General features: G+C 38.2%; 1 protein-coding gene across 1 annotated transcript in view; it reads right to left on the bottom strand.

Annotated features, from left to right (window-relative positions):
* The window catches only part of gabra6b (gamma-aminobutyric acid type A receptor subunit alpha6b), a 139,934-nt gene that overhangs the window by 83,961 nt on the left and 37,058 nt on the right, over positions 1-18,915 (bottom strand). The gene's annotated exons all lie outside the window — the stretch shown is intronic.

Genomic DNA, 18,915 nt, shown 5'->3' with positions numbered 1-18,915 from the left:
TGTCAACACAGGTGAAATGTGCTGTATATAATTTAATGTTTTATATTTATTGTAATTGTTGTTTGCTGTTGTGTGTCTGAGGACTACAGATGGTGCTTTTAGCTAAATCTGGCATATTTACACTATGCCATGAAATGTACAAAGTGTTCATTAATATGCATTATCCTCATCAAATAAACAATAATTAAAATAAAAAAAAAGAACAGCAGCCATTCTCAAAGACAAACTCTGGGAAATGTGGTCTGGTAACAAAAAGACCAGATAACACTAGAAGTCACAGATGAGAAGAGAATAAAAACTACAACCTTCAAGCCAGGCATAAAAAGAACACAGGGGCATAAATACATTGGGAAGTCAATCATAAAAATAGTAGACAGGTGAGGAAAATTTCTAATGGGAAACAGCTGAGGAGAGACACGAGAGGAAAGCTACAGAAATATACCAGGAACAGGTGATTACAAATTAAAACAGGATGTGCATAAGATGGATAGAAAAGAGGACGCAGAGATGCAGAACCAGGGATGGTCACAAGAGAGAGACAGAGGGCAATGACAGAGAGACATGAACCATAACCATCTGTCTGTCTGTCTGCTTTGCTTTGATGATCAGGATCACAAGTATGATCGAAAGTGAGGATTTCCCTTTTTGGTTCTGATTGCTAATTATGATCAGTTCTGATTTTCAGGGTTAGAAGGCTTACATCTCCGCCAAATTCCATTGAAATTCCTTCACGTTCTACTGAGATATTCTGCTGACTCTTTAAGTCACAAACTAACTGACTTTTAGAGGATCAAAGCTTTACATACATACACCAAGTTGACTGATTCTTCAAAGAGGCTTGGAAAGATTCCAACATATTCCAGAAATTGATGGCATTACTGAGAAACTTCTGATAGTCAAAAAAAATAAAAATAAATAAAAACGTTCCACATCTGTTTTGGTTGGGTCTTTGTTTTCCTATTTTCATCCATATTCTATACTTTACTCCAATAAAAGCTGAGGGGGACTGCAATGTATCCAACAGTCCATAGGGCATGAGACAGGGTACACCCTGGACAGGATGCCAGTCTGTCGCAGGGCCAACATATAGACAAACAAACACATACATACCCACACGCACACCTAAGGTCCAGGGCTGGACTGGGGAAATTTTTCAGGCCGGGCATTTTTAACAAAGACCAGGCCACCACCAGGTATCGAAGGGTTAAAAAAATTAAGCCTGCTTTTTTTTGTTTTTGGTCCCTTAACCGATCAATGTGCACCAGGAGACACATACATTTTAACACTATAAGAAGCATTATGAAAAGTTCTCCCCGAAATACAGTTATCATAGGCTTATCAAAAGTACGATCTATTGACAGTAGGTCACATTACTTTTTAGACATAATAAGCCGTCATTTCATTCAGGCCTTGTTTACTTAAAATTTAGAAATAGAAATTATATAAAACACTTGTTATAGAAATACTGTAGGCTATACTATTAATAATATATCATACTTGTGTGATACAATTCATCATATAAAGCAAGAAAATGACGGGATGACTGGACCAATGACTGGATACAAAGGTTGAACTTTTGAAACTGCAATACACAAAAAGGCCACAAGATGGAGACAGTTGTCTATCTCACTACAAGCTACAAGTAACATCAAGGATTTCTTTTATTACCAATTTGTGTTGCTAATCAACTTAGAGAATGACTCTCAATTTAAAGTAAAATGTTAGGTATGTGAAATTATGCCAGGACTTGGGAAAATACATTTTAGACAGGGACACCGTTATACCACGTAACCACACCGCAGACTGTGCAAAACAGCATACTTCATATGGCCGACACACGACCGTCACACAAATAGAATAAAGAATAAAGAAACAACCTGGCGGCGACAGCATGGTAGCTAGCCATGCACACCATTTGCACAGGTTACATTGCTAGGCTAGGTTACGTGACTGGCAGAGTTAGCACGAACGGAAATAATATCCAACCTTAATTCATATCTGAGTGACCCAGTTAGACAGCACTTTACTTCAGACCAGAAGATCAGAATGTCTCTCTCACACACAGATGTCTGATTTATGAACAAGTTAGGTTGCTGTTCATCAATTAATAGCTGAAGTTAACCTTCACTTACCGTCATGGCCGTTGTGGTCCCCGCCTCACTTTATAGTCACCCTTTCTTGACTCAATAAAATATATACTTGTTTTATAAAAAAATAAAATAAAGACCGCTTTCTTGACCTCATATTAACTGTTGACAGCACTGTAACCGTAAACTTGTAATTTCTAACCTACATTGTTAATAAATGTAACTATTAAATTCTTCTAACATTTTTTCTAACATTTAAATTTCTCTAAACATTTGACTTGTCGAAATTATTATTATTTTAAGTAGTATTAGTAGTTGTAGTAAAAAAGGCTTCCAACTGGACTTTAATGTAGGGGTGTTGTGAGGGGGGGGACATCCTTGCCCCACGCCCCCATTCCATCTGGATTCGCCCCTGCTTGGCGTTTGAGCACAAAGAATGGATAACATTATTTCTGCAGAAAACGATGACCTATTTACAGGTCAGAAAGTTTTATTGCGTTTTTCACCATCATGCGCTCCCCAGAAAGAGAGTTTTAGGTGCATTTGAGTGGAAATAGTGCTAGTTGTTGACGCGTCGCGGAGGATCAGCTGTTTTAACGTGCAGGATACGGATGCGCTCAGCTCAGCTCTAAATAAAGGAGGAGAAAAAATCATAAAAATGTCTTGTAAAGGTCAGTTACAGGTGTGCTGTTATCACACTGCGCTTTAAGAGGTGAGGACGAGTCGTAGCTGCTACACAAAAAAAAAAAAAAAAACGTGGATGAAAAGCTCACAGCTCGCTTTACTTCTTTAAAAAAAAAAAAAAAAAAAAAAAAAAATCTGCAGGCCAGTTAGGGCCATCAGGTCATCGGGCAAATGCCCAAGTGTGCAATACTATCAGTCCAGTGGTGCCTAAGGTTAACAGTTCACCTAGCATGCATGTTTTTGGAAGTGGAAGGAAGCGGTGCACCCTGGACAGTACCCACGCAAACATGGGGAGAACATGGAAACGACACACAGAAAGGCCCAGGTGTGGACATCAACCCATGGCCTTTTTGCTGTGAGGCAAAGCCACCAGCAGCTGTTTTCTTCTAAGTTACACTTATATAATTAGATTTTGCCAAACACTTACTTTTTTGAGCAAGAAGGTATACTGATCATAAAATACAAGATCATTAGATTGGCTGAATTCAAGAAAGGCTTTATCTCTTTCACAAATGAGTTGGAAGATGTTATCTAACCCTTATATTTTTAAGAGGTGTCATCTGTTACACACAAGGGTTTAGTTTTGAACAAAATCCAAATATTATCTACATCATCTGTATCATACACTGGTTTCCAATAAACTTCATTCAACATAATTTCATCTTTAGTGGAATTTTTTTTTTTTTTTCACTTGAAAGGGAAATCATTATGTGTGCCTATTGGATTTCTATGACTCTTTCTTGTGCAATACAGTAAGTGATGATCACTTACACAGAGATCAATAACACCAGATGCCTTAATTCTGTCAGGGTCAGTGAGCATAATCACATCTAATGCAATCCTAATTCCATTGAAGTTGGGATGTTGTGTAAAATGTAAATAAAAACAGAATACAATGACTGGCAAATCATCTTCAACCAATATTCAATTGAATACACCACAAGACAAGATATTTAATGTTGAAACTGATAAACTTATTGTTTTTTTTGCAAACATTTGCTCATTTTGAAATGGATGTCTGCAACACATTAAAAAAAAAAAAAAGAAGCTGGGACAGTGTTAGTTTACTATTGTGTTACATCACCTTTCCTTCTAACAACACTCAATAAGCATTTGGGAACTGAGGACACAAATTGTTGAAGCTTTGTAGGTGGAATTTTTTCCATTCTTGCTTGATGTATGACTTTAGTTGTCAATAGTCCATGGTCTCCATTGTCATACTTTGCGCTTCATAATGCACCACATATTTTCAATAGGTGACAGGTCTGGACTGCAGGCAGGCCAGTCTAGTACCCGCACTCTTACTACGAAGTCACGCTGTTGTAACATGTGCAGAATGTGGCTTGGCATTGTCTTGCTGAAATAAGCAGGGACGTCCATGAAAAAGACGTTGCATTGGATGGCAGCATGTGTTGCTCCAAAACCTGGATGTACCTTTCAGCATTGATGGTGCCATCACAGATGTGTACGTTTCTCATGCCATGGGCACTAATATACCCCATACCATCACAGATGCTGGCTTTTGAACTTTACGCTGGTAACAATCTGGATGGTGTTTTTCCTCTTTCGTCCAGAGGACACGACATCCATGATTTCCAAAAACAATTTGAAATGGGGACCATCAGACCACAGCACACTTTTCCACTTTGTGTCCGTCCATTTCAAATGAGCTTGGGCCCAGAGAAGGCGGCAGCATTTCTGGATGTTGATGTATAGCTTTTGCTTTGCATGGTAGAGTTTTAACTTGCACTTGTAGATGTAGCGACAAACTGTTAACTGACAATGGTTTTCTGAAGTGTTCCTGAGCCCATGCAGTAAGATCCTTTACACAATGATGTCAGTTTTTAAAGCAGTGCCAGTGAGTGATTGAGGGTCACAGGCATTCAATGTTGGTTTTTGGTCTTGCCGCTTACCGTGTAGAAAGTTTTCCAGATTCTCTGAATCTTCTGATTATATTATGGACTGTGGATGATGGAATCCCTAAATTCATTGCAATTGAATGTCGAGAAACATTGTTCTTAAACTATTTGACTATTTTTTCACAGAGTTCACAAAGTGGTTACCCTTGCCCCATCTTTGCTTGTGAATGGCTGAGCCTTTTGGGGATGCTCCTTTTCTACCCAGTCATGACAGTCACCTGTTTCCAATTAGCCTCTTCCCCTCTGGAACTTCACTTCTCTGTTGTGTGGGCCGCCCGAAGAGGAGGTACTCCTGGCCCACCACCAGATGGCGCCCTGCCACACTGGCACTTCTTGGCCCTTAGAGGGCGCACAGGCTGGTTGATGTCTCCAGGTGCGCACCGTTAGGCTGTCAGCTGTTTATCATCATCATCATTACCTTCCATAAAAGCCTGGGAGAGACACCATAACTCTGCTGAGTTATCAGCTTACCACACAGGTAAACCAACTCAGCCGTTTTGTGCCGTACGCACATTCATTGTTACTGAAGTCTTTGCAGTTGTGACTTATACTTGCAGCTTGTAGCCGAGTTTGTGGAAGCTGGAGGAGTTGGCGTCTCCACTCCTCACTTCTGACTTACTGAGTATAACCACTGACACTGCAAGTTTTCCAGTTTCCTCTGCACCTGGGAGTATCTGAATTTATTCCTTCAGGAGAATTTCTGTGAGTTGCCTGACGTTTGCTGGGTGTACACACACCCACCTTAACCTGTTTTTGCTCCTGCCAGCAGTACCGGGTCTGACAGCCTCGAGCAGTGGCCACCTGGGGAATCAGGACTTGGCGGCTCGGTGTATTGCAGGCCTCCGTTGGCGGTGGAACTTCGTGGGTTCCCACCACGGCTCTTCTCTGGATAGGCATCTCCTACCCTCGGGCCTGCCCACGCGTCACCATATTGTTGTTAATTGGACTCAGCATATTTGGGTTTTGTGTTGCACTTTTGCATAATAAATTATTTGTAATCCTATTGACCATTCATTTACGCCCCCTAGCGTGGGTCCGTGCATTCACTTTCCCAACACTCTCAACTTTCCCAGTGTTTTGTTGCCCCTGTCTCAGCTTTTTTGAAATGTGTTGGATGCATCCATTTCAAAATGAGCAAATATTTGCACATAAACAAAATAGTCTATCAGTTTGAACATTAAATATCTTGTCTTTGTGGTGTATTCAACTGAATATAGGTTGAAGAGGAATTGCAAATTATTGTATTTTGTTTTTACTTACATTTCACACAACGTCCCAACTTCATTGGAATTGGAGTTGTAAGGCAGAAGTACTTTTGTCACTCTTATTGGTTCATTAATTATTTCTTTGAGCTCACACATTGAGATAAATTGAGTTAGGGACTCATACAGTGAGTTTCCATTTTCATGAATACATTCATAGTCAACATTAAAATCACCTTGCAATATACATACCTGGTCAGACAGGGTATCGATATCTAAGCATGATTGTTCTAAATTATTAAAGGAGTCTGTATCTCTGTGCTATCAATAGCAGATACCTAGTAATATTTGTTTTGATTTTGGGAGGCACAGTTCAATCCATATTGACTCCAAATTGTCACCGATGTCCGGTCTGTGGTTGTAGGGAATGTCACTGTTTACGTAAGCACACATATCTCCATCCCGGTTCCGGTCATGGCGGATAATGGCATATCCTTGGATCTTAGTCTCATCATCAGCCACAAAGTAATCTAGCCGGGATTTAGTAATGACAATACCTGTGAGATTCAAGTTCAGTGTGAATTGGTGGATTTTGTCTAGCTTTGGAACAAGACTATACGTGTTCAGGTGAATGAAATTAAACCTTTTTGTGTTCAGATTCACAGTTGGAGATGACCCTGAAGTGGATTCATCAGCAATCACACTGGACATATTTTCTCCTGGTAATAAGACATCAAAAAATGAGTCTGATAACTGTGATAACGAACACTGGCTACAATACCAGTTCTTGCCATATCTGCCTAGCATGTAATATCCCTTTAGGGAGATAACCACACGCTTGCTATGGGACCAAAGCTCACAAGTGTCACAGCAGTGGGAAGCCTGATTGTCTTTCATATTCAGCAGCACCACTAGCCCAAGCCCACACCATGAGCCACTTGGCAAGATGTCAGAACCACCCAAGGGCCATGGCCAGAATACCCCAAATATATGACCATGGCACTCCAGTTGGACTACAGTCACCACCATATCCCCTCTTTTTTCAAATGTTTCAGGCAAAGTAAAGGCATCAGAAATTTCCCACAGTACATAATATGTCTTAATCAATAAAGGGAAAGACATAATGATATTATTTGCTGGTCCTATTTTTTTCCAAGTATTCCACTGAGAGTGTGGGCAAACACACAATTTTAAGATTTTTTTGTTTTGACATGTATAATACAGTACAATGTCATAAGTCAGCACACTGTGTTTATGAACCAATTCTCACATCCGTTTAATTTATTGGGACACATACTTGGGAGTCTCTTGATTTAATCACACTTAATTGTCGGCACCTATAGCTTCTCTTATATATAAAAACATCCCTACTCACTCTGCCTTTCTCCCATGAGTGTTTTATTTATTTGTTAAATTCCTCCAGTCCTACTAACTTACAGTCACCAATGACAATACATCTATCACCCTTTGCAGGCAGTAACAAACACACATGCCAAACACACATGTCCCCTTTCTCTTTACAGTTGTATTTTCTGAATAATTTAATTAATTATTTTATAATGCTGTTGTGAGCCTCCATTGTTGTCCGAGCTTCAACAATCAATCATAACAGTCAGGAGTGACTGAAATCGTGACTTGTGGTAGGCCATTTCTCATCCAAGAGATATCCCATTGTTTTTATTTGTTTAGTTATCTATTTTATGTGTAAAGAAAAGCCTTGCCTCCTACATATTTAGTGAAAGCAGTCATTTTCTATGATGCATCCCTCCTACTTCCTCTGTATCTTGGTACAACAACTCACCCAAAAACTAAAACCCACTGGCCTTTCACATTATTGCAGTATGTTGCATTACAAACCATTGCTCTGACAGCACTTTTTGCAAATTTTATAGACATTAACTTCTAGGCTGTTTTAACTGGTCAGAAACATGCTGTCGAAAGTTAAAAGACTCTGTGATAGTGATGAGCTTAGTAGCTATGTTACAGGATGCATCATCAATGTGAAGGTTACTGGTCACTCAATAAATGACTGGTCACTCAGTAGCTGACTCGTGCCAAACATGCGCATACTGGACCAGCCGCCATGCTGGGCAGTGGCTCTCATGTCAGGTAGAGGAATTGTCAATGCCAAGATGTTGCTCCATCAGCAAATCAAAGGACAAATTGTGGACACAGGGAAAACATTCTCATCTTCAGTTTAAATTTATTTTCATTTATATAGCGCCAAATCACAACAAGGTGCATCATACAAGTAAGGTCTAACCTTACCAACCCCCAGAGCAACAGTGGTAAGGAAAAACTCCCTCTGAGGAAGAAACCTCAAGCAGATCAGACTCAAAGGGGTGACCCTCTGCTTGGGCCATGCTATAGACACAAATTACAAACATTTCATAAAACGAACATACAGGAAATGTTGCCGTGCACAGGACGATTTATGGAACAGATACCACACCCATCTCTGGATGGAACCGCACCTCAAACAAAGGGAAAAGAAAAAAGCAGAATCAAGCATCAGAAAGACAAATACAGTGTAATTTGTCAGCATTAAGCAACAAGAAAAACAGAAGAAATACTAAGGTGATCATTAGCTACTAGCCCCAAGCTTCACTAAAAGACCCAGAATTTAGCTAAAGTTGAGGCCATGGCACGCTCCGTTTCCTAATAAAAATCAATTGGAGACCCTTAATGCTGGACTGCGGTAAACAAGAAAATAGAGTATTGCAGTAGTCCAATCTAGAAGAGACAAATGCATAAATCAGGGTCTCAGTATCAGTCATAGACAGGATGGGATGAGTCTTTGCTATATTTCGCAGGTGGAAAGCATTGGAGATCATTGTAGATGAACACCCTATAATTTTTTACACCTGCGTATAAGTTTTCCCCTCTCCAATCAACTTTTTAATCAAACTACGCTGTTCTTCTGAACAATGTCTTGAACGTCCCATTTTCCTCAGGCTTTCAGAGAGAAAAGCATGTTCAACAGGTGCTGGCTTCATCTTTACATAGGGGACACCTGACTCACACCTGTTTGTTCCGCAAAATTGACGAACTCACTGACTTAATGCCACACTACTATTATTGTGAACACCCCCTTTTCTACTTTTTTTTACTAATAGACCAATTTCATAGCCTTAAGAGTGTGTATATCATGAATGCTTGGTCTTGTTGGATTTGTGAGAATCTACTGAATCTACTGGTACCTTGTTTCCCATGTAACAATAAGAAATATACTCAAAACCTGAATTAATCTTTTTAGTCACATCGTACTACTATTATTCTGAACACTACTGTATAATACATTAAAATATTACATTACCAACAGCACTTCATTTGACTGTTTTTTTTTTTCACCTCAAGATGTTTGAAAAGTATAGGCAATTAGCATGTACCATGTAAGATGTTGATTCCCTTCAGGTTGCAAATGCTATAACTCAAAAACAATATATAATAGCAGCTAGTAAGTCAGAATTGAAAAGGTATAATGAAGATAAATTGATTAAAGGCTGGCCATTTTTAATGCACCAGATTATATAAAAAAAGCATGTTTGTTTTGCTCATGTAATATCCCATGGGCCTGTCTGTCACCTGTTGGACAAGTCGAGGATTGTTGGATAAAACAGTTGTCATCACGTGCATTACAAGAATTTGGAGGAGAAATGATAAATATTATGGTAGGCATTTCAATAGATGTTTGGGGTAGCTTGAAATGATCTTGTTTTTTAACTTCTTTAATTCTAAAAAGCCTACTTCTGGTGGCCACGACAGCCACTGCTGGTTATTTAAATCATTTATGGAAAAAAACACTTTTCAAAGAAGGCAATGAAACAAGATTTTTTTTTTTTTTGCCTTATCTAATCTAATCCTATTGAATATAAAAATTCTGTAGTGCCCTGACGTGTGTCAGATGTCATTATGGAATGGGGCAGTGATCTCTTAGCAATCAGTGGTATGTGCCATTAGATACTAGTGATAACATTTATGACTCACTCACTCATCTTCAACCACTTACTCCAATTAAGGGTACATCCTGGACAAGACACCAGTCTGTCACAGAGCCACATATAGACAAACAAACACATTCACACCCGCACTCACACCTACGGACAATTTAAAGTTTCCAGTTCACCTAACCTGCATGTCTTTGGATGTGGAAGGAAGCCGGAGTACCCAGAGGGAACATACACAAACGTGGCGAGAACATACAAACTCCACACAAAAAGGCCACTGGTGGGAATCGATCCTGTGACCGTTTTGCTGTGAAGCAGCAGTGCTAACAACTAAGCCACTGCCCATAAAATTGTGTTAATTTGTGTTCCACTATGTGTGTAGTGTTTTGTTTTGTTTTGTTTTTTATAATGTGTGTTCTCCACAATACGTTTGGAGAGAGAAATGTGAGGCCCAAAGAGGTTTGGTGCCCCTGGAAGGCTCATACATTAAACTGGCACAGGTCATGTGTTACTAAATGTGTGTGAGAGAAAATAAAATGTGAAAGGAGAACAGAGAATGCAGAGAGCAAATGAAAAGAAGAAAGACAAGAGATCTGAATGTTGCCCAGCAACTGTAAAGCTGGGTTCACATTATCTTAGTAGGACATAGTATGTGCATCTCTTTCACCCATGTATTTGGTGCATTGTGATAATCTGCAGGAATGCAATGTGCACCTGAGGGATGAAGTGTACTAACAGTACATCTGGAATGTATTAATAGCACTTCACTTTGCCACAAATTGTCATGTTACAGCCTTATTCAAAAATTGATGAAATTAATTTATTTCCCTCAATATGCTACACACAATACCCCATAATGACAGTTTTTTTTTTTACATTTTTTCAAAGTTAGTAGTAGTAATAATAATAATAATAATAATAATAATAATAATAATAACAATAACAATAAAATCTAAGACTCTCAGGTGCATGCTGTTTTCACTGATCATCCTTGAGATGTTTCTACAGCTTAATTGGAGACCACCTGGGGTAAATTCAGTTGATTGGACATGATTTTGAAAGGCACACACCTGTCTACATATAAGCTCACATAGTTGACAGTGCATGTCAGAGCAGAATCCAAGCATGAAGTCAAAAGAATTGTCTGTAAACCTCCAAGACAGGATTGTCTCAAGGCACAAATTTGTGAAAGGGTACAAAAATATTTCTGCTTGTTTGAAGGTCCCAATGAGCACAGTGGCCACCATCATCCATTAATGAAAAAGTTCAGATGGGGGAGAAAGTCTTATTCAGACAGGTGACCAAGAAAGCAATGATCACTGACAGAGCTCCAGCATTCCTCTGTGGAGAAAGGAGATCCTTCCAGAAGAACAACCATCTCTACAGCAATCCACCAATTAAGCCTGTATGGCAGAGTGGCCAGACAGAAGCCACTATTTAGTAAAAGGCACATGGAAGCCTGCCTGGAGTTTGCTAAAAGGCATCTGAAGGACTCTCAGACCTTGAGATACAAAAGTGTCTGGTCTGATGACACAAAGATTGAACACCTTGGTGTGAATGGCAGTTGTCATGTTTGGAGGAAACCAGGCACCATCACAAGAGTGGAGCATGGTGGTGGTGGCAGCATGCCGTGGGAATGTTTTTCAGTGGCAGGAACTGGGAGACTAGTCAGGATTGAGGGAAAGATGAATGCAGCAATGTACAGAGACATCCTGGATGAAAACCTGCTCCAGAGCGCTCTTGACCTCACACTGGGGCAACAGTTCATCTTTCAGCAGGACAATGACCGTAAGCACACAGCCAAGATATTAAAGGAGTGACTTCAGACCAACTCTGTGAATGTCCTTGAGTGGCCCAGCCAGAGCCCAGACCTGAATCTGATTGAACATCTCTGGAGAGATCTGAAAATGGCTGTGCACCGATGCTCCCCATCCAACCTGATGGAGCTTCAGATGTGCTGCAAAGAGGAATGGGCAAAACTGCCAAAAGATAGGTGTGCCAAGCTTGTGCCATCATATTCAAGAAAACTTGAAGCTGTATTTGCTGCCAAAGTTGCATCAACAAAGTTATGAGCAAAGGGCAGAAATACTAATGTCTATGCGATTACTTAGTTTTTATTTTTAATAAACTTGTAAAAACATAATAAAATCAACAAAAACTTTTTTCATGTTGGAAAAACTGACGCACTGTGGATACTTTCCACCGTAAAAGTCTGATTTATTGAACTTTGAATGTGCAAATGCTGACCTTTGTAAGCACCGCCACTTAGTGTAAAGCAAGACTGAGCTATTTTTCACAATTGAGAACCTACTGTTAATAACACATGCTGCAATTTCCACACTTGTGCAACACACCACAAGTCACTTTTTCCCAATCAATTTAATTTAAATTGTTTATCTATATATATATATATATATATATATATATATATATATATATATATATATATATATATATATATATATATATATATATATATATATATATATATATATATATATAATCAAATCACAACATCGGTTCCCAAAGGCAGAAGTTTAGGTCTCACCTTAGCAACACCCCGAGAGCAAGCACATAGGCAAGAGTGGTAAGAAAATAACTCACTGAGCTGTTTTTTGATTGTAGGAAAAAACCTCAGACAGACCAGGTTCACAGGGGTGACCATTTGCTTTGGCCATACTAACACTGACATTAATTAATAATATTCAACAGTGGTATATACAACATCCCAAAAACAGATGGTGAAAGTAAGCATCCAAGTCCATCCATCCAAGCATCCATCAAAATGATCAATGGCCATCAAAGAAGAGTCACACAAGTCCTGGACCCAGGACTGAGAGGACTGCCAATCATTCAAAATGGACAATTTTTAACTAGTACGTGAGGTCCTGTGACTATTATGAACTAACTTACACATGAACAAAATAGTGTATTATCACCTATAGCCACACGTCTGATAAACTGATGCTGAATACTGAATGAGATACTGTGATTCAAACTCTGGAACAGAATAATAAGAATAAGAATAAGAAGAACAAGAAGAAGAAAAAACTCTGAATGAGGAAAAAAGGTCTGAGTAAAGTTAAGATATCATATTCGCAAACTGAAACACCATGCTGTGGTGGAATAAACACTGGGAATATAACTTCTGTACTGTTGTGCAAGACAACAAGAATAGCACTGACAAATCTGCTAGACTAAGGAATCTCTGTTATCTTTGACAAAAATGTTTGTTTTCTAAAGAAATAATGTACTGATTTTTCAAATATTTAATTATGCCACATTCACCTCAGCTATGATCATCTCTTCAGTTGCCACACAGACCAGTTTACTTTGCTTGAGGCAAAGTGATGGTCTCATGGTTAAAGCGTTGGGCTTGAGACCAGAGGATCTTCGGTTCAAATCCCAGCCTGACCGGAAAAAATCACTTAATCCCCTAGTTGCTCCCAGTGTGTAGTGAGTACCTTGTATGGCAACACCCTCACATCGGGGTGAATGTGAAGCATTATTTGTAAAGCGCATTGAGCATCTGATGCAGATGGAAAATCACTATATAAATGCAGTCCATTTACCATTTATCTTTTGATCACTAATGTGGTCTTTGTGTTATGAACAAATAATGCAACAATTAAAGTAATTTTGCTTCTTGTTGCATGAAGCGGTAGAACCATATTTGAAGAACAAATGTGACTTATTGACCGGTGTGACTTCTATGTTTTACTCCCCAACTCCATGATGCATTTTTAAACAGATACATCTGATAATCCTGTGGGATTTATAATCCAGAAAATACACTAAATATACACACACATACACAATAATGTGGCCAATTTTGGCAATGTTTAGGGCCACTTCACACACGGAGCACTTAGAAAATGTGATCACATTCGCACAGTCAGGACGAAAATACTGAGCATGCGACCACTTTCGATCTGGCTGTGGAATTTGTCTAGGCAACACACACGTGGCATGCCAGAGTGTCGGCTCCCCTCTCAACACATGGCGTGTGTGTATATTGCGCGTGTGTTGTGCCCCACCCCCCCACAACACATGTGGCGTGCCCGAGTTTCGCGTGCTCCCCCCAACACATGTGGCGTGCGTGTGTTTTGCACGGCCCCCGCTCACCCCCACAACACATATGGCATGTGGGGGGGGGGGGGGGGGGTGCACACTTGCATGAAATGCCAATATATGTGTACAGATGGGACCGTCAGATCATGTGGGCACGCAGCAGGCAATATGAATGTCAAGCGTGTCCTGCCGCAGGACATACATGTCAGGCCGGGCCGACCTGCGATCTGACGGTCCATTTCACATGTAACACCTTGCTGAGGTGTGCTGTATGTGGCCGCTGCAGCCCCGCGCAAAGGCGCCAGTTGTTTTATGTATTTCCACGTGATGACAGCAGGCACAGACACGTGCCTCATGGAGGACAGTTGTAAGGTCATGTCCTTCAAAACACGGTATGTGTTCTCCAGCTGGGATGTCCAAGACCAGAAATCTATACAGTTGCTGATGTTTGAGGCCATGCCCCCTTGTTTGTTCAGCACCCGTACCAAAGTGTCACTCTCTGTTTCTGTGTTATGTGGTCATTCATTTTAGTTATTTGTTATGTAACTGTGTATGCAGTTATTGTAGTACTTATTTATATACCCAGTTGGACATAATAAGACATAATAAGAGCCCACAACTTCATTCATGTCATTTCATGAATGTACGTCTATGACCATGGGTCATACACAGAGGCACAGAGGCATCATATTTGTATTGTCCACTCAGTAAGAGGGATTAAATATTAGGAATTGCATTGTTTGTTTTTTTATGGAGGGTGGTTTGCTTTTGTTTTCTCCACAGCTGCAGCACAATCTTGGCTTAAAGATGATCTCATGGATGAAGTTCAAATGGAGAGATATGAGCTGTATTTTGTAAACAGAAGATATAAAAAGGCGGTGGTATTACTCTGTATATAAAAACAGATCTGATGTGTACAATTGTTGAAGAAATGACAATTATGAATGATGTCATAGAAATTGTAACAGTGGAACTTGTATATGAAACATCTAAGAATATTCTAATCAGTTGTGTATACAGAGCACCAGATTCTTGTGTTGTGAAATTTACAGATAAAATAATAGAATTATTGCATCAAATCAAAAACAAAATGCTTTTTATGTGTGGGGACTTTAACATTAACATAGAAAGCTCCAGTTGCCAAAGATTAAGTGATTTTGTAAACTCAATGTATAGTTTGGGGTTATTCCACTTGATAACAAAAACCAACCAGAATTACATCGCAAAGTGCAACAGTAATCGACAATATATTTACAAACAGAACAGATGAAATTATCAAGAATGGGCTCTTCATGACAGATATTAGCAATCATTTACCAATTTTTTCAATATTTAAATTTAAAAATAGGTACAACAAAAATACTGTTATAAACTTTAAAAGAGATAAGTCAGTAAAAGCCTTAGGGGCATTAATATATGACCTTAAAAATCAAAATTGGGAAGAAGTTTATGTCAGTGATGTTAATGTAGCATATAACTCATTTATGAAAATATTGAAGAAATCATACAATAAAAAAATGTAAATTAATAGAAATTAGTAAGAAAAGAGTAAATAAACCATGGCTGACAAAGGGAATAAAAAATGCTTGTGCAAAGAAAAACTATACAGGTGATTTTTAAAATTGCAAACAAAGGAATCAGAACATAAATACAAAAAATATAAAAATAAACTATTAACAATAATTAGGAAACAAAAAAAAAAGATTATTACAGTGAACAATTAAATAAGAGTAAAGATAATATGAGGGTAACATGGGGGATTATAAAAAGTGTGATTGATAGTGATGGAGCGAAAGCAACTATTCCAAATTACTTTGTTAAGGAAAATAAAGAGATATATGACATAAAAGAAGTTGCAAATGGGTTTAATGATTATTTTTCAAATGTAGGATCAAGTCTGGTGGGAAATAAACCAATAATAGAAGATAAATTACATACACTGGTAAATGCAGTCAATAGTATTTTCCTGGACAATGTGGAAAAAGATGAAATAAGAAATATTGTAAAAAAAACTGTGTAAGCAAAAGATCAACTGACCATGAAGATTTAGACATGATGACTGTAAAAAGTATAATAGAAATTGTTATTGAACCATTTACTTATATTTGTAATCTGTTTCTGTCAACTGGGATTTTTCCAGATGAAATGAAAATTGCTAAGGTAGTCCCATTATATAAAAATGGAGACAAACATTATTTTTCTAATTACAGGCCAGTATCATTGCTTCCACAGTTTTCTAAAATTATGGAAAATGTTTTTGTGACAAGATTGGATACATTTATTGAGAAACATCATATTTTAAATAATGCTCAGTATGGATTTAGAACAAAACATTTGACAGCTATGGCAATTATGGAACTAATAGAGAAAATATCAACAACAATAGATAATAAAGATTATTTTGTAAGTATTTTTATCGACCTGAAAAAGGCTTTTGATGTTATAGACCACTCAAGATTGCTTCACAAGTTACAACAATATGGAATAAGAGGTGTTGCACATCAGTGGGTAAAAAGCTACTTAGAAAATAGAAAACAGTTTGTTCAGATAAATAATACCAAATCAGAATTGTGTAACATTATTTATGGAGTACCACAAGGATCGGTACTTGGACCCAAACTGTTTATTTTGTATATAAATGATTTTGTGAATGTATCCAATGTGCTTGGCAGCATTTTATTTGCTGATGATACAACGCTGTTTTACTCTGGATCAGATATTCAGGAAGTAGCACAAGTGATAAATACAGAGTTGGAAAAAGTTAAACATTGGTTTGATATAAACAGATTGTCACTAAATATTAATAAGACAAATTTTATATTGTTTATTGATAGAGCAAAAAAAAAAAATAACGTGTCATTACAAATAGATGGAATGGATATACAAAGGGTAAAAGAAACAAAATTTTTAGGAGTCATGATTGATGAAGATCTTACATGGAAGTCACACATAAAATACATAAAAGGAAAAATAGCGAAAGCCATTGCTGTTTTGCATAAAGTAAAATATTCATTAAATAGTTATGGTTTATTAACATTGTACAATTCATTGATTGTCCCATATTTAATTTATTGTGTAGAAATCTGGGGATCAACATATACAACCTATATACAACCTTCATTTATTTTGCAGAAAAGAGCTTTAAAAGTGATTAGTAACAGTGGTTTTAGAGATCCATCTAATCCATTGTTTATTAAGTATAGGGTACTTAAATTTCATGATTTAGTCGATTTGAAAATATTACAAACAATGTACCATGTTAATAAAAATACTTTACCAACAAACATTCAAAATATGTTTGAAAAAAGAGTAAGTAGTTATAAATTGAAAGGAATAGAAGTCTTTAAAAAAACAAGATTTAGAACCAAAGTAAAGGAAAGGAGTACTGCAGTAAATGGTGTCAAATTATGGAACAATCTTAATAAAGAAATTAAAGAATTAAGGTTGCTTAAATTATTTAAAAAAACATATTAAATTAGATGTATTAAGTAAGTATGAAACTATGAAATAAGTCAGTGGGCTGCAAGAAAGTAAAAAAAAAAAAAGTAATCTGTTAATAATGTTTGGAGTGTTTTAAGTTTAAAATGTAACCTGTCAGAGATGTGATCTATTAATTAATGGTCATAATTATGAAATGGGTCAGTGGTATGTGATAAGTTAAAGAAATGCAATCTGTGCTGGTACAGCCTCTTGTAAGGGCCTCTTGTAACAAGAGGCTATACCAGCACCGCAGAGAGGTCGCCAGTGGACCTCAGTCTGCAGTTCATCTCCACCTGAAAGACACTAACCACACGTTTGAGGACAAGGAAGTTAAAATCTTAGCCAGAGAGAAGAAATGGTTTGAGAGAGGTGTCAAGGAAGCATTCTTTGTAAAACAGTTGAAACCCAGCCTTAACCGCGGAGCGGGTCTCAGACACGCTTTGTCCCCTGTTTACAATGTGGTACTTAGGTCAAAGCAGTTTCAGTCTTTTGTTCATGGTAATGAGTCATTCACGTCATCAGGAGGGAGTCGTCAAGGGAGCCATCAGGGGAGGCTTCCGTCCTGTCATTAGGAGAGTGCTAACTAGAGCACAATAGGTGCTAATTAGAGCTATTGTTTAGTCACTAGCCTATAGCAGCCAGCCTCTCGGTAGGTGGGGTCTGGTTAGGTTAAAAAACTCCAACTTTTGTTGGCTTCTGGTTTATTCTTCTCTACAAGAGTCAAGACAGAAGTCAGACTACCAGAGCAAGAATTTTAGCTGAGGAAGCTTCTGTGTTTTGAAGCGAAACGTCCTCACGTCAAGCAACCCAGTCCAGTCAAAGATTCAAGCTTCTCTACTATGGAAACCACCTGGACAAGTGAGAGCCTACACAGAAACATATGATGCTGGATATTGAAAAATTGTATTGTTAAAAGGGGCAGAAATCATAAGACTTGTTCTTCTTTCTGCTCCTTTTCATTCTGGTGTTGTGGTGCTTTGTTTCTGCTTTTCTGTTTTTCTTTTAAATTAATGAAATAAATATTAAATATTATAATGTGGTGCAACACATTCCAGCTGCTCGCACTGTGTTCGTGCACGCGCATGAGCATGCATAAAACTGTTGCAGCGGGATCGTTCACGCCTGCCCAACAGTGTGTCCCTCTCGACGTCAGCTTGATGTTTTTGTGGTTCACTCATTCGGGCTGTTTCGCTGTGATTCACCCTGATTTGTTCTTATTCGTGTTATGTGTGAAGGGGCCCTTAGCAATGGCTGCAAACAAAAGTATAGCCCCCCCAACAGTTCTGTGGGAAAGATCTTTGTGGGCTAATGCAGTGTGCAAGGTGCAAGTGAACACACAATTCCAATATGATGCAAGCTGCTTAGTGCAGTGTAGCTTACAGGTAGGTATCCAGTGTGAACACTGCATGAATCATGGGCTTTGCTTCAGTGTGTCGTATTATCAGTAAAACAGAATAATACATGAACATAGCTGATGTTTCAAAGTTTTTTTTATTTATTTTTTTTTATTCTATTTTTATGTAAC

This window comes from Thalassophryne amazonica, chromosome 9 (genome assembly GCF_902500255.1).
Source record: "Thalassophryne amazonica chromosome 9, fThaAma1.1, whole genome shotgun sequence".
Classification (NCBI taxonomy): Eukaryota; Metazoa; Chordata; class Actinopteri; order Batrachoidiformes; family Batrachoididae; genus Thalassophryne; species Thalassophryne amazonica.
Note: the sequence above shows the minus strand (reverse complement) of the source record. Positions and strands in the feature narration are given on the sequence as shown.